The following is a 15609-nucleotide window of genomic DNA, read 5'->3' on the forward strand; positions in this document are numbered from 1 at the left end:
CCTTCTCACCACAGCTGTTAGAGACTTTCACAAAAATAAACCTTTAGAAGAAGCCTTAGAAGTTGAAAGACAAATTATAAAGAACACAAGTTAAAGGAGGTATCGGAAACTTTTAAAAGACTTTTAATAAAGTGGCATTCTCACCGGGGAAGGACAATAAAACACCAGTGAGATTTCACCCATCGAAATAAACAGCCACACGTGCGACACGTATATAAAAAAGACACCAACTCGTTTCCAGAGGGAAGGATGATACTACGACTAAAGGCAGGTTCTCGGAGTAATGTTGCATGTTATGGATTTTTTTAAAAACCCAAACAGCCTGTGGATTAAGCTAAAGCAGAGCTGACACATCGGACAGTTAACAGACACTAGATGTGTAGCTTCTGTCAAAAACACAAGCAAACAGTTAACGGTTATGAAAATACAAGTTGGTTAGATTGTTTTAGAAGTGTCATATTTTCCTTTAGAGCCTGTCTAGTTTGATTATCAGGAAACACTGCAGCATAACATTGTCAAATAATATAATCAGTTCCTAAGTTTGTACAAACTTCTTTCACATTCTGGCAATAAAAAACTGAAGTTTCTTTACAGTAGTTGCTATATGTTTTGTACCATGTATGTGTTTAATGTGTTTTCAAATTCTTATTTAAAATTTCATAAGGTATGAGTAGGAACAGAATCACCACGAGAAGAAGAAGACATGTGCATGTTTTATTTCCTCTGTAATTTGAAGCATCCCAGGTGAAGGTGTAGCAATATTTTGCATGTGTTATGTGACAACTGGGAATAAAATAAAAATATCTTCTCACGGGAAGTAATGCTTCATTTGTTGCATCAACGCTAAAACAAATGTACAAATTAAGCAACTCCGGAAGGAAAGCAGTAACTTTCATTTCTTCTTGTATGTATGCTGCTAATCACATGGGATTTTTTATAGAATGACAGACAAAGAAAAATGATTTTAACCCAACTTACACCTTAATAAAAGCAACTGAATGACATCATTTTAAGCCAGAGATTCTCACCCCTCTGATGCAGAGCAGATATTATTACACATGAGATGATTAGACATAGGAAGTACATATATCCTCATCAGATCCATGTCCATTAATCTGTGGGATCAATGTTAATGACTCAGTAACCGACCGTGCTTTTTGAAGGGTGTTCTGTTTAAAATCTTTTTGTGCTCCACAGGGATTTAACATCTGGTCATACATATTAGCCATTATAGACTAAAATGCCATTTACCGGTCTGGTGTGCTTATTTAACAAAAGCATTCCTGGTCTAGAGATCACATGGTATATCGGTTAAGCCCTAATCTCCTGTTACGGTAAATCCATGTCATGTATGACTGCAAGACGTCTGTAAACCACACAAGTAAAGATGTCATTTGTCTGTGGGTCACAGTCATTCTGATGAGTCAGACAGCAGATGGAGGGAAGAGAAACTGTAAGTTGATATCGCTGTCCAATTTTTGTGTGTGTGTGCGGTTCATCAGCTTAACAAAAGGATTTTTCTCAAGATCATATATCAGTTATTATGTAATCCGACAGAGACACGTATGAGTTTTTCAGAAATCCTCAAACCATTTTGCTAAGATTGTGTATCTGTGTTTTGACTCCACAGTCAGTCATCACTTTATCATGACAATTACAATGTTTAGCTTTGTTCAAACTGTTTCAGGCAGGTGTTGATGGTGAGGTTTCATCAATCAGCCACAAAATTAAAACCACCGACAGCAGAAGTAAATAACATTGATCATCACGTTGTATCTCGTAAATGCTATACTCAGCTGGGAATTTTTGGATCCTGGGACCCGTGTGGACGTTATTTACTGGTACCACCCACCTAAATATTGTTGCGAATCAAATGCGCACCCCCAAGGCAATGGCAGCCCCTGACAGCAGGGACCACCAGCAGCAGAGCAACATGTCCCACCGCAATACTAAAACTTCCCAAGAGTGGTTTGAGGTAATCAACAAAAAAGCAAGAAGCATGACCTGACCCCACATCAGGTCACAAAATTTTATTATTATTATCAATTGAGCACCTACAGGATGCACTAGAAGAGCCTAAACCCCAGAGAAGCCTTTCGACAGTCTGCGAATTCAAAAGCTTCACTGCCAATGTCTCAGTGCCAAATGCCGCAAGAGTCCCTGCAGAGGATTCATTCTGATGCGTAAATGGGTCCGAGTTGTTTCTGAGACATGTGTGGGAACCACACGATATTCGACAGGCTGTTTTAATGTTGAAGATACAATAAATACCATCTTAATATATTTTAACATCAAACATTTTAACCTTTATGAATACAGGATTTATTGTCAGGCTGTAGTATTAGACTAATTTTATTTCATTTGGTATACTGTCTTATTTTGGCCTTTTTCCTTTTTCTATCTGACTTTGTTTCTTTGGAAATTTTAAACTCACGAAATACTAGTATGTGTTACTGTATCTACATATTTTCTGCATCATGCTTTTTCCTTAAATATTAAACACCACTTGATCTAACACCTAAAACTGAATGTTTCTTAAGCTCAAGTATAACCTGATACATTTTTGGCATCTTAATTTGTTTGATTATAGGCTGAGCAAAAACAACCAATTCAATGACCTGAACAAAGGCAGACATTTCAAAAAATTAATAACAGGAAACATCGGCGTTGTTAATGTAATCGTAACATTATCGATAGCGTGTTGTACCTACAAATTAAATCCTGTTAGATGTGTTTAAAAGTGTTCAAATATGCGTGGACAGTGGCATCTGATCAGACTTCATATTGCACAGACCTGATGTTTGACTTAAAGAGAATAAATGGGACGTTTGCTTATAATGTGCCTGGTATGTTTCACTGCTACAAGAGATGCGTGTGATGACAGGCTGCTTCTTTATTGGGCGTCTCATTTAGACTGGGAAGCAGAAACATGACTGTAATGAATTCAGCAGCTGACTCACCATTCCTCAATCTGCCGTTCTCTTTTTTGGGAGACATTTTAACATATCTGCCGTCGTTTAATCCTCCAGCTCTTTCACTTCGGAGCCGTTTTCTCCCTCCGCCAACCTTCCTACTCCTTCCCCCTTTGCTTCCTCCCCACGCTGAAACTGTATTAACACTCTATTATCTAAACCTTCTTTACTTTCTCACAGCGCGAAAACAGAAGTGTGCTGGTGGAAAAAAGGCTCACCTACTGTGCCTAAATTTGCTTTGAGGAATTACTCTTTTGTTCTTGCTGCTGAAAACCAGAGATGTATTCTAACCTACTTACTTTTACCTCCTATAAACTTTGCTGGATTCTTGGCAGTGGCTCCAGGTTCATCTGAGGACAATGCAGATCTGGGAAAACAGCCCTTTTCTGCTGCTTACTTGTTGAGTTGGCGAAACTCCAGAAACCACAACTGATGGAATATCATAAAGACTAACCCACAAAACAGATTTATGATAAGTTTCAATGCTTGCTCCTTCTCTTTCAAGTCACTGATATCTCTCTCTCATTGCACTGAATTGAATAGAGGATAAAAAATCTACCTCTTCCCCATCCTCTGCTTCACCTTCCCTGACCCCGTCTAAATCAAAGAGAACTAGTGTTCACGCTCAACTTGAATGAACTGCTGTTGCTTGTCCCATGGGCTGTTTGTATCTCAGCAACTGGCGAGCCAATGAGGAGTGAACCAACGTGTTATAATAATCTGTTTCATCTTGCTGGTCACATCGCTCACGAGACGATTCAAGTAGTCCTTCAGTTTAAGCACGCCAGAAAAGAAGTCTTTGAAGAAACAGCGTTTTAACAATTTACTTTCTTTCTTTCTTTCTTTTTTCTAAACCTACTTTTACCTTTTCTGAAAGAATAAGAAATGCTTGATGTTTTTGAAATCCTCGTCTTCTGTGAGACTGTCAAGGTGTCACCGATACTGTCACTCTATACAGTCTTTAACTTTGATGGCATTGTGATGTCTCTGCAGTATACCTTTAGGGTCTGTGCTAGTGTTTCAAAAATACAACCTGTTGAAGTTTAGATGGTTTAGCTGATATTAGTTTCTGTCTCTCTTTGTCTGGCGTTAAACAAAACAACGCATTTCCACGCCAGATCTCAAGAGAAGTGCTGACATCTGAGCTGCTGTGGGCATTGTCTGTGGATAGAGGACAACATTTCATCAGGTAAACGATTTAATAACTCCATTAGGACGCAGCTAGTTTGAGCAAATGAAATTGCACTTGTGGATTTAAACTGCGAGGAGGAAAAAAAGACAAAAATATATAAGAAGCGGCACAAAAGAAGGAGCCGTTAGGGCTGCTGTGTTGACGTCGTAAATTTAAATGCAGTGGAAAGTCAATGAAAAGGTGAGAACTTACTGATGCATAGTTGCTCTGAGTGGTGCGAGCTGAGGCTAAGACAATATTTGGAACTATTTTTCAGCTTTTTGCTCACTGCGGGGCGGTTAAAGCTCCAGAGATGAAAGAATAAAGAAGCAAAACAGCAGAAAGAACAGCAGTGTCGGAGCCTGTGCTGAACACACTCTAGACATACAGTCATTTACATTTCGTACATTTACTGCTCAGGGCAAAAATGGCCAGACTGCATGGCGCGTTCAGCATGCAAATCTTCTCGACTGAAACAAGGTGAAAACGCGCTCCGTGCTTGTCTGAACACACCGTAACGCGCACTGCCTGCAGGTGGCACAAGTGCCAGAAGTGCAGGAACTTTCTCTTTCTCCACCAATAGATGATGCACGTCTGAATGGTGCAGTCCTGCAATTTTAAAGCCAATTTCATTTTCTTTTCATGTGCAGCTCGCGTAGTTCTGCAGTTGCAGCTGCAGTTGAATGAGTCTATACTTGGCCTAGATTTGGCCAGTTTACGTCACTACCTCTGCCCGTCTGTGTTGCAGCATCACAAGTCTACACTTATTTTCATATCCTCGTAACAGTCCGCTTTCAGCACAACATTTAAAAAGTAAGCCTAAATGTATGTGTATCTTCTTTAATATGTCTTGGGGGGAGGGGTGAAAAAAGTGCTTCTGATTGACCTACTTAACAAAGGTTTTATTACAATTTACTTTTCATTTGTAGCAAAATCCTTTTACTGTGTGTTAATATACTTTCAAAGCTATTTACAAAAAACCTTGAGAGCAACTTTGCTTGTTTCTCACAGATATTTTATCTGTAGTCTGAGGGGTTTCTGGCAGGTCTCCACACAGGCTAGAGTCTTTAGTGTTCCCTGGCCTTATTTGCACTCTCCAAGTAATGATGATGGTGTGCATGTCGCACGATGTCCTCATGTGGCTTCTTTCACTGCTGTTTGAGCTTATTAGTGAGTTCCCTTCTGTGCACTGTAACACTGATGCCAGTCCTCAGGACAGATGGTGGCAAGACAGGGTGAGTGAGAAAACCTCTGACATACACTCCCGCTCTCTCTCTCTGTCTGTCTTTCTCTGTCTCGATGTCTCTCGCCCCCTGAGGCGCACTCACAGCTGCTGTAAACAATTTTCTTTATGTTCTCTTGTGTGATGTTGGTCCATTTATGAATTGTTATTTTTGATGAAATGGGATCAGATGTTTCTTTTTTTGAAAATCAGCCATGTACGACATTTTGGTGCAGTACAAAGCATTTAGTGTGACTCAGTTTTCACAGTTTGGGAAAGAATGTTGAATCCTGGTTTTCCATCCACAAACGATGTGTCCTTTCAGTTTTAAATAAGCCAGAATTAGCTGCTTTTGAAGAGTGGAAAAGGTTAATGCGAGGTTTATGTGTTTACCAAAAACCAAATCCCTGGAGAATTAAAGCACTGCTGTCCTCATAAGGTCATTGTGCACTCAACAGTGTTTAATAGGATGTGTTTTCTGCCCTGAGTTGTCTCTGCGGGATACCGCTAAAGCAGTGGGACAAACATCAACTGGCAGCATTTGTGATGCTGGACAGGAAGGTGAAGCAAAACACTGATTTTCAGGCAAGCTGAGGGCAGACTAGGTTAACAAACTGAGGCGCAGACATTAACTGGGATGACCTGTGAAACGTGATTGTTCATGGAGGTTTTACCTATTTACTTAATTATCCCCCCCCCCCCCCAGGTAATTTAAACAGTTTCAAATTGTTTACTCAACATTATCCTGTTTTGTGAAAAACAGTCAAATTGCTTTTCCTACATTATTTTTAGTAGTTAAAATTCTGTCATTTAATGATCCAGTTGAATCTGAAATATAAGTCTTTCATTTTCTCACTCATCTCGATCAAATCAGGATCAGTTTTCTGTAGACTTTAGGAGACGTTCAACTTTTGATTTTATAGCTCAAGCCACAAACTCACTAATCTCTTCGTATGCATGAAATCCCTGCACCAACAATTCCTCCCTCTTTTAAAGGTAGTCATGTTTAAATCACTATTATAACTATTATTTCACAGATTTCTCCCTCAGTGTGAAACAAGTTAATTTTAGTCAGTTAAATGCAGTGTTGGGCAAGTTACTTTGAAAAAGTAATTAATTACAGTTACTAGTTACTTCTTCAAAAAAGTAACTGAGTTAGTAACTGAGTTACAAGATTCTAAAAGTAATTAATTACTTTAAAAGTAACTATTGCGTTACTTTAAAAAAAAGTTTAACCCTCTGGGGTCCAGAGTATAATTGGCCATTTTTAGCTACTTTTGATTTTCCCTCCACATTTCACCTTTAAGGGCCTCCAGCTCGCACTGGAACGGTTCGCAGCCGAGTGTGAAGCAGCGGGAATGAGGATCAGCACCTCCAAATCTGAGGCCATGGTTCTCAGCCGGAAAAGGGTGGAGTGCCCACTCCGGGTCGGGGATGAGTTCCTGCCCCAAGTGGAGGAGTTCAAGTATCTCGGGGTCTTGTTCGCGAGTGATGGGAGAAGGGAGCTGGAGATCGACAGACGGATTGGGGTTGCAGCTGCAGTGATGCGGACGCTGCACCGGTCCGTTGTGGTGAAGAGGGAGCTGAGTGTAAAAGCGAAGCTCTCAATTTACCAGTCGATCTACGTCCCTACCCTCACCTATGGCCACGAGCTGTGGGTAGTGACCGAAAGAACGAGATCGCGGATACAAGCGGCAGAAATGAGCTTCCTCCGAAGGGTGGCTGGCCTCTCCCTTAGAGATAGGGTGAGAAGTTCGGCCATCCGGGAGGGGCTCAGAGTAGAGCCGCTGCTCCTCCACATCGAAAGGAGCCAGCTGAGGTAAAATGGTAAATGGCCTGCATCTGTATAGCGCTTTTCTAGTCCATAGGACCCCAAAGCGCTTTACACTACATTCAGTCATTCACCCATTCACACACACTGGCGATAGCAAGCTACATTGTAGCCACAGCTGCCCTGGGGCGCACTGACAGAGGCGAGGCTGCCGGACACTGGCGCCACCGGGCCCTCTGACAACCACCAGTAGGCAAACATGGGGTTAGTATCTTGCCCAAGGATATTTGGCATGCAGCCAGGATGCAGCCTGGGATCAAACCACCGACCTTCTGATTAGTGGCTGACCTGCTCTGCCACCTGAGCTACAGCCACCAGAGGTGGTTCAGGCATCTGACAAGGATGCCCCCTGGGCGCCTCCTGGGTGAGGTGTTCCACGCATGTTCCACCGGGAGGAGGCCCCAGGGCAGACCCAGGACACGTTGGAGAGATTATATCTCTCGGCTGGCCTGGGAACGCCTTGGTGTTCCCCCGGATAAGCTGGAGGAGGTGGCTGGGGAGAGGGAGGTCTGGGCCTCTTTGCTTAGGCTGCTGCCCCCGCGACCCGGCCTCGGATAAAGCGGATGAGGATGGATGGATGGATTTCACCTTTAAAAACTATTTACTTTGACTTGTTTGGTATCATTCTTTTCAGCACAACCTCACGTGTCTGAAATTACAGTTATGTTTTCATTTTTACATACTGTATTAGTGTTACACCCCGGCCTAGGCAACCGGAGTGCAACACGAAAAAAAGTAAAAATAAAGAAAAAAAAACACACACAAAAAACCCCACTAAAGCTCACCACCAAAATCCCAAAACGAAAGTATCGACAAATCTATTTACAGCTATTTACAACAAACTATTTATTTACAACAAAACACCAAACTATTTTCAACACGGGGGAGATCACGACCATGACACACTGAAACACAGGGTTTAAATACATAGAGGGAGCAATCAGGAAAATGGACAACAGGAGGGAAACACAGCTGGGGCAAATTAGACCTGACGAGACAGGGAAACGTAAACTGAAAACACTAAGATAACACAGACTTTCAAAGTAAACAGGAAACACATAACAGTCACGCCAAAAACAACACACTGACAACACCGAAACGTAACAGTTCCCCCCACCGAAAAATCAAACATTTAACACCAAGTGAAAAGTTTGATCCAGACAGATGAAGCCGATGAAGGCTGGAGCGGTCCCACTGACCCTCCAGCAGACGACGAAGGCTGGAGCAGTCCCACGGACCCTCCAGCGAAGGCGGATGAAGGCTGGAGCGGTCCCACGGACCCTCCAGTGACGACAAAGGCTGGGGCGGTCCCACGGACCCTCCCCTCAGCGAAGGCAGACGAAGCTGATGAAGGCTGGAGCGGTCCCACTGACCCTCCAGCAGACGACGAAGGCTGGAGCGGTCCCTCGGACCCTCCAGCGAAGGCGGATGAAGGCTGGAGCGGTCCCTCGGACCCTCCAGCGGAGACGGACAGCTGAAGCGAAGGCAGACGAAGATGATGAAGGCTGGAGCGGTCCCACTGACCCTCCAGCAGACGACGAAGGCTGGAGCGGTCCCTCGGACCCTCCAGCGAAGGCGGATGAAGGCTGGAGCGGTCCCACGGACCCTCCAGCGACGACAAAGGCTGGGGCGGTCCCCGGACCCCCCAGCGAAGGCAATCCCGGACGAGCCCCCATATGTTACACCCCGGCCTAGGCAACCGGAGTGCAACACGAAAAAAAGTAAAAATAAAGAAAAAAAAACACACACAAAAACCCCACTAAAGCTCACCACCAAAATCCCAAAACGAAAGTATCGACAAATCTATTTACAGCTATTTACAACAAACTATTTATTTACAACAAAACACCAAACTATTTACAACACGGGGGAGATCGCGACCATGACACACTGAAACACAGGGTTTAAATACATAGAGGGAGCAATCAGGAAAATGGACAACAGGAGGGAAACGGATAATTGATAAGGGTAGCATAATTGATCTAAAATCAGACAAAAAACATAAAATCAGAGTAGAAAACGTTATATTTTTTACTGTAACAACCACAAACATGTTTATTTAATCATATTTCATAACTTTAAATGCAAATATAAATTGTCAATTTTAAAATCCTATGCACAAGTTTTGCAAACAACAAAGTTATTTGCAGCCATTTACCTTTGACCCTTTTTAAAATAACCACTTCAAACTATTTACATAACCATCAGCTGTTCTGCATTCAATAAGATGCCACACAAATTATTTGTGCCACTCCAAAAAAACCCTAAACAATTTCTGTCCACAATAAAGGAGAACATCACAACCTGATACCTGCAGGTCTGACAGCAGCAGGTTTCTACCTGGAGACAGCAGTAGCCTCATTGTTCTGACACACAACACAAAACTATCCACAACACTACACACTAACTACACAAGACAACACATTAACTACACGCTCCAAACACACTAAAAGTCACAAATCTCTCACATCTCAAAACTCGCTCTCTCTCTTTTTCTGCTCTTTCTGTCTCTCTCTCTCGCAGTCACTCCTAAAACTTCCCCTCTTCCTAAACAACCACATGTCATGTTACTATATAATTTTTTGATTGGTCGACATGGTGCATTTTTCCACCAACATGAAAGGGCTGTTTTTTGGGAGGGGGGGGGGGCTTTTGGTCACAAGCAGAGAGTGCTTGCTAGCGCTGTCCTTAGACAATAACAAAACTATTGAGGAAAAAACACATGTATATATTGTTTATCATAACTCTGGTTTTACGTGGCCTATCAGCACAATTTAAAAACTGGTATATATCACCTTGTTGCTTTGTCATCTTGAAGTGGCCATGTGATTGGCTTACCACGACTACTTTATTCTTCCTCAGTCAAACTCATGCCATTGTTTTGCCCCCTTAGCTACAGGTGTTGTGCCAAAAAGTGATCGTCTGCCAGAAAGTGATTACCGTCCGCGGGAGCGCGCGCAGCTGCTTAAAGCTGTAGCGCCCAGATTACTTACGTGCAGTAAGCTGAACACAGCTTCAACCGTCTGTTTGTTAAAAAATAGTAACGCGACCGCAATTTCCTGTTAGTAACGTCGTTGTAAAGATAGAAATAGTAATTAGTCAGATTACTCGTTACTGGAAAAAGTAACACCGTTACTTGTAACGTCGTTATTCCCATCACTGGTTAAATGTAACTAGGAAAGCTACATAAAACCACAAAGGGCTCTGTTTGTCTCTTTTGTGCACGTCCAGACACATGCCGCTATTTTATGCCCCAGAGGCATGGCGTTTTTGCACTCTGGACCCTGCTATAAGGACTTTATTGAAGATTTTGAGTTTTTTTGTTATTTTTTTCAAATGTTTCTGAATTTATTAAGTAAGCGCTTCATTGTCATGTATTCTTTTGCTCCTAATGGGCCTCTTTGAAACCAAAAACAGTGCTTTCAGCATTGAGCTAAACTTTTTTTCCTAACTTGAACTCCCAGAAAGCCTCAGATCAGCTGAAACACTCAGTTTATTTAAATCCAGGTTGAAGACTCACCTATTCTCAGCTGTATTTGAATAAAACACCTAATCCACATGTTTAAGCTTAAATTTCAAAACTTACATTTTAACTACTGATTTTATCTACTGTTCTGATTTTATCTACTGTTTTTTTAATCAATTTTAAATCATGCTTTTTATTTGTTTTTGTTTTTTAATGTCTCTGTAAAGCACTTTGAATCACCTTGTTGTTGAATTGTGCTATATAAATAAACTTGCTTTGCCTAAATTAAGCAGAAAGACGAAATTTGTGAAACTATTTTAACTACGTCGGCTTTTTGTCAAAAAGATCTGTGGCAACGTCGGGGAGAGATTGTGTGGCTGTATGTAGAAATGAATTGATCTGAATTGATCCAGTTGTGCAATACAAATTGTTTGAATTAAACATAATTTAAGAACAATAAATGTGAGTTACATGAGAAAATTTGAAAATAAGTGAGCTAAAAGATTACTGTCATTATTTAGATGAATTTCTTTCATTCACAGTAGAATAATATGTTCTGTTGCTTTACATTCTCCAACTGTACTAAGAAAAGAAACCGAGTCATAAAAAATCTGTGATTTTCAGAGCTGACTTTTTTTTACGGTGTGAAAATACACTGCTAAAAAATTTAAACAGAGGCTAAAGCACGCGTCTGTATGACTAATACGATGTCAAAAGCACATCTTAAGGTTTAAGGTTTTAAATGGCACTGCACCTGCACCTTCTTACCTGTCAGAACTCCTTAGTACTTATCGCCCCAGGAGATCTTTGAGGTCAGCCGACCTGATGCTTTTAGATGTTCCCAGGTATAAATTAAAGACAAAGGGAGAGAGGGCGTTTGCTGTGGCTGCACCCAGACTGTGGAACAGTTTACCTCCTCACGTCAGACTCTCCAAAAGCCTAGAAACTTTTAAAACCGCTCTTAAAACTCACCTCTTTTCATTGGCTTTTAGAAAGGTTTAATTTATTTGTTTTATATATTTTTATTTTATTTTTATCAGCGAGGTGTTATTACGAAATTGTGTTCTATTGTATTTTTATCTGTATTTACTGTACAGCACTTTGGTCAGCCTTGGTTGTTTTTAAATGTGCTCTATAAATAAACTTGACTTGACTTGACATCTTAGTTCAAGCGTAAGCAAAATACAATTGAATAAATAAATAAAACATGCGTATTTACTTTCTGAACATCTTCTCTGCAAAACATTTTTTAGTGAAATATGCCCCTGATTGGTTTTGTGCCCTGCGTGAATTGTCGGCGGCCGTTCCAAAAATAATATTACATCAGAAATGCAGAATGCTATATAATGCCTGTGTGTCATCGGGGGGAGGTGTGCTTCAAATGTTTGACAGGCGATTAAAGTCTTACAAATATTTGGAATTCTCTGTCAGACTCTGTTCTCTAGTTTTCTTCTGAAGTTGATCAAAATAAGTGTGTTCAACAACCCAACAACAAAATGGGATAATTTACTGAGTCCAGCTGTGTTTGAATTTTCAGATCGCAGGTGTTTCATTCATATGTATTTATGTGCGGTGTGGACCGAGAGAAACTGTTTCCCCCACTTATTTCAAAAGATTTCATGCTCTTTTTAAAGGCTATAAAATAAAGCCAGTCTTTTAAAGGATTTTCACATTACAGACTGTTGTTGCACATTACTTCATTTGCCGTCATCTGCAGCTCTGATCTGCTTTTTTTCCCCTTCCTCTTTTTTCACACCATCTCCCTTCCATCTGTCTCGTTTTCCTTATTTTCCCTTCTCTCTCACCAATCTGCAACTACACCTCCTCCCTTCCCCGTAACCCTCCTCTCCTCTTTATTATTGCCTTGGCTTTGTAAGACCCCCTGGTGGATCCTGGCATCACACTCCCATTTCAAAGGAATGAAAATGCAGCACTGGTCTGTGCCATCGGTTTGCTTTGCTCCCCCTTTCATCTGCCTGGACATATTAAGACAAGAAGTGCGAAGCTCTGCAGCAGCTCCCACATGAATCAGTCTGAACCCCCCAGTGGGAACGTGTGCTGGTCACTTCAGGTCCCGTTTCAGACTGCAGAAAGAGACTGAGCGATTAAATTAGAGCGAGTATGAGAGACAAGGTAGTGACCGAGAAACCGCAAGTGACGCCAGTGATTTTTTTGAGGTCACTGTGTTTGCAGTGCATTTGTTGCTTTAGTGGCCTTGTTTTCTCAGGACACTCTGTGCCATAATCAGGTGTATGTGACTCACCACTTGAGAAAAGAAGAGGCTGATGAATCCAAGCATTCATGCATAACATAGAGGAAAAGTAACACAGAGGGAGTAGAAAGTTCAGGCCTGTTTGACAGGCTTTTTCTAGGATTTCTATCCCGAGCTCTGCCTGTGTTTGGTTTTAGGGAACGATGCACTTTTACTTAAGCTCAGGAAAAGATTGTACTTGTAGGTAAATGCTGATTGCGTCACTGCATTTTTAATTTTTTTTGTATTACACCAAGACAATAAACTTTTCTCTAACTCAATGAAAGAGTGGATACGAATAAGGGTGCCCTCAGCTAATCTTAGGTAGCTCCCTAAATATTTAAAAGGGAAGAATGAATAAGAACCGGCGCCTGTATCAGCCAAAATACAAAATGCAAAATAAATAGAGCAATGCAGTTTAAGACTCTGGGCAACATGGGAGATCATTTTTGTTTCGCATTATGTATTGTAATCATGCAAAGGGCGAGGCGTTTTGGATAAGGGCTTTGGAGCAATAAAGTGGAGGTTAAAGAGATTTGAAAGGAGAGATAACTGGGAAAGAAACAAGCAAAGAGTGCACAAAAAGATGCCTGTATAGGCTGAAGGGAAGGTAGCCAACAGTGCTTAAAAAGCCCGGAGAAAATTAGCATGGCAAAGAAAGTGTCATTATACACAGTTAATTAAGACTGTGCCTGTATGCTGTTCAGTCGCATACAATGAAGAGTCAAAGATAGACACACTACTTAGGTGCATTTTAAATACCATCATGCATCAGATTAGAGAGGCTCTGAAAAACCTTTACCATTAAAAGCAACCATAATAGAATAAATAAAAACTTGCCACAGTCTGATTCTTTGAGATTGTTTTTCTCCTGAGCACGAACTTTCATTGTTGAAATAACCAGCCCTTACAAAAATGTAGATTTAGGTCATTCTAAAAGGGATTTCTAAGAAATTTCCCATGTGCGTAGCTGATGTGCACCAGGTGTCCATCAATCAGCTACAGCACATCGGTACATCAGTCTGGGTTACGCTCTCGCTCTCTCTCTCTCTCTCTCTCTCTCTCTCTCTCACTCTCTCTCTCACACACACACACACACACACACACACACACACACACACACACACACACACACACACACACAGAGCTTGGCATTCTTGTGCTTTTTCCAAGTTTTCAGTGCTGGTAGAGACTGTTTACAGTGAAGATGCGCAAGTTGAAGTAAGATTAAGTTGTCTTCTCCGTTTCAATAAGATTAAATCTGTGTGCTTTCTCCTTGCCATGATTGCCACTGAATTTAATCTTTTAAGCAGAAGGATTTGATTTGACTGTAAGCAAGCAGCCTTACATCCCCAATATATCTAATGCTGCTACAATATACTGTACAGTGTATACAGTAGGTAGATTCTCCCTAACCCTTGTCCAGCCCATGTTTTTAAAGATACACCCAAAGGGAAATGAAAGAAAATTCAGTATTTTATCAACTGTATATAAATTCATAACAATTATTTCTGCAGTAAGACTTCACGAGAGAAAAAAAACCTTTTGCAAACATGAGTTTCTGTCTAGAAAAAGCTGTTGTTAATGTCCTTTTCCTCCTACACGGGGCTGAGAAACTTTTTGTTCAAATCACCATACCCATCATACGGTGGCATTACATAAGAAGCCCGCAAAGAGTCCACTTTCAATTTATGGTTCCATATTTAATGTGTTTGTGGGGGAAGTGAGAGGTTTTTCAAGGAGTAAACACCTACCTACGTAGCACCCAATGTGTTAGAGCCGTCTGGAAGGAGGGAAAAGGCCATAAGGAAACATGCAAACTCAGACGTTTTAAACAAACGAAACTACTGAACAATTTAGACTCTGCAAATTCATCTCTATTGACAATCAAACAGACTGACCTGCAGTGTGAACTTATCACTCAGTTATTTAAAAATAATGTGTAAGCTTAAATCAGGTCTGGCCCTCCACAACATGCGGCCCCTTGGGAAAATTGATTGCACATCCGTGTCTGAGACATTCCCACTCGTGGCATATTTCTACAGTAGAGTTGCTGTTGTGTTCCGGCGCCTTGATCTCACTATCCCATTTCAGCACATCTGCTCTACAAGTATTTTGCCCCAAGCACACCGACTATATGTGTAAAACAAAACAGCTATACTTTTCAAATGCATTTTTAAAGAATAACAGAGTGGGTAATATAAGGTCATTAACCCAAAATGTGCCCTGGCAAACTTCTGATGAGAACAAGATAATAGAAAAACCAGATTTGACCACATTCACGCCTGGTATTAAAGAACTATTTGAGTCTACATCTAAGAGTGATCGGTAAGTGGTTAGGCCAGCCAGACCTCCAGAGGTGGTTTGGCTCACAGTGTGATCAGATCTGTCTGCCAGGTGTAATTTAATGCAATGCAATTCAGTGTGTTTCTTACATTTTTAACCGAGTAAGTAAGTAGATCGGTCATAACTCATTCTCATGTGTGTTTAAAAAAAAATCCCCACATACCATAATTTTTTTTCCCATAGTGATGGGGACACAGCTGTGGCAACAAATTACTTTTCATTGTTTCATTGTTTTTTTCTTCTGCAAAAGAGTCATTAAACCTGAGATCTAATGCCTCAAACTGAAAGAAAATACAGGCTATACAATGTCAACTGTAGGGACTAGCACGGCCTAAATTTACCCCCTCTGC

Source organism: Maylandia zebra, linkage group LG19 (assembly GCF_041146795.1).
Source record: "Maylandia zebra isolate NMK-2024a linkage group LG19, Mzebra_GT3a, whole genome shotgun sequence".
In the NCBI taxonomy this organism is placed as follows: domain Eukaryota; kingdom Metazoa; phylum Chordata; class Actinopteri; order Cichliformes; family Cichlidae; genus Maylandia; species Maylandia zebra.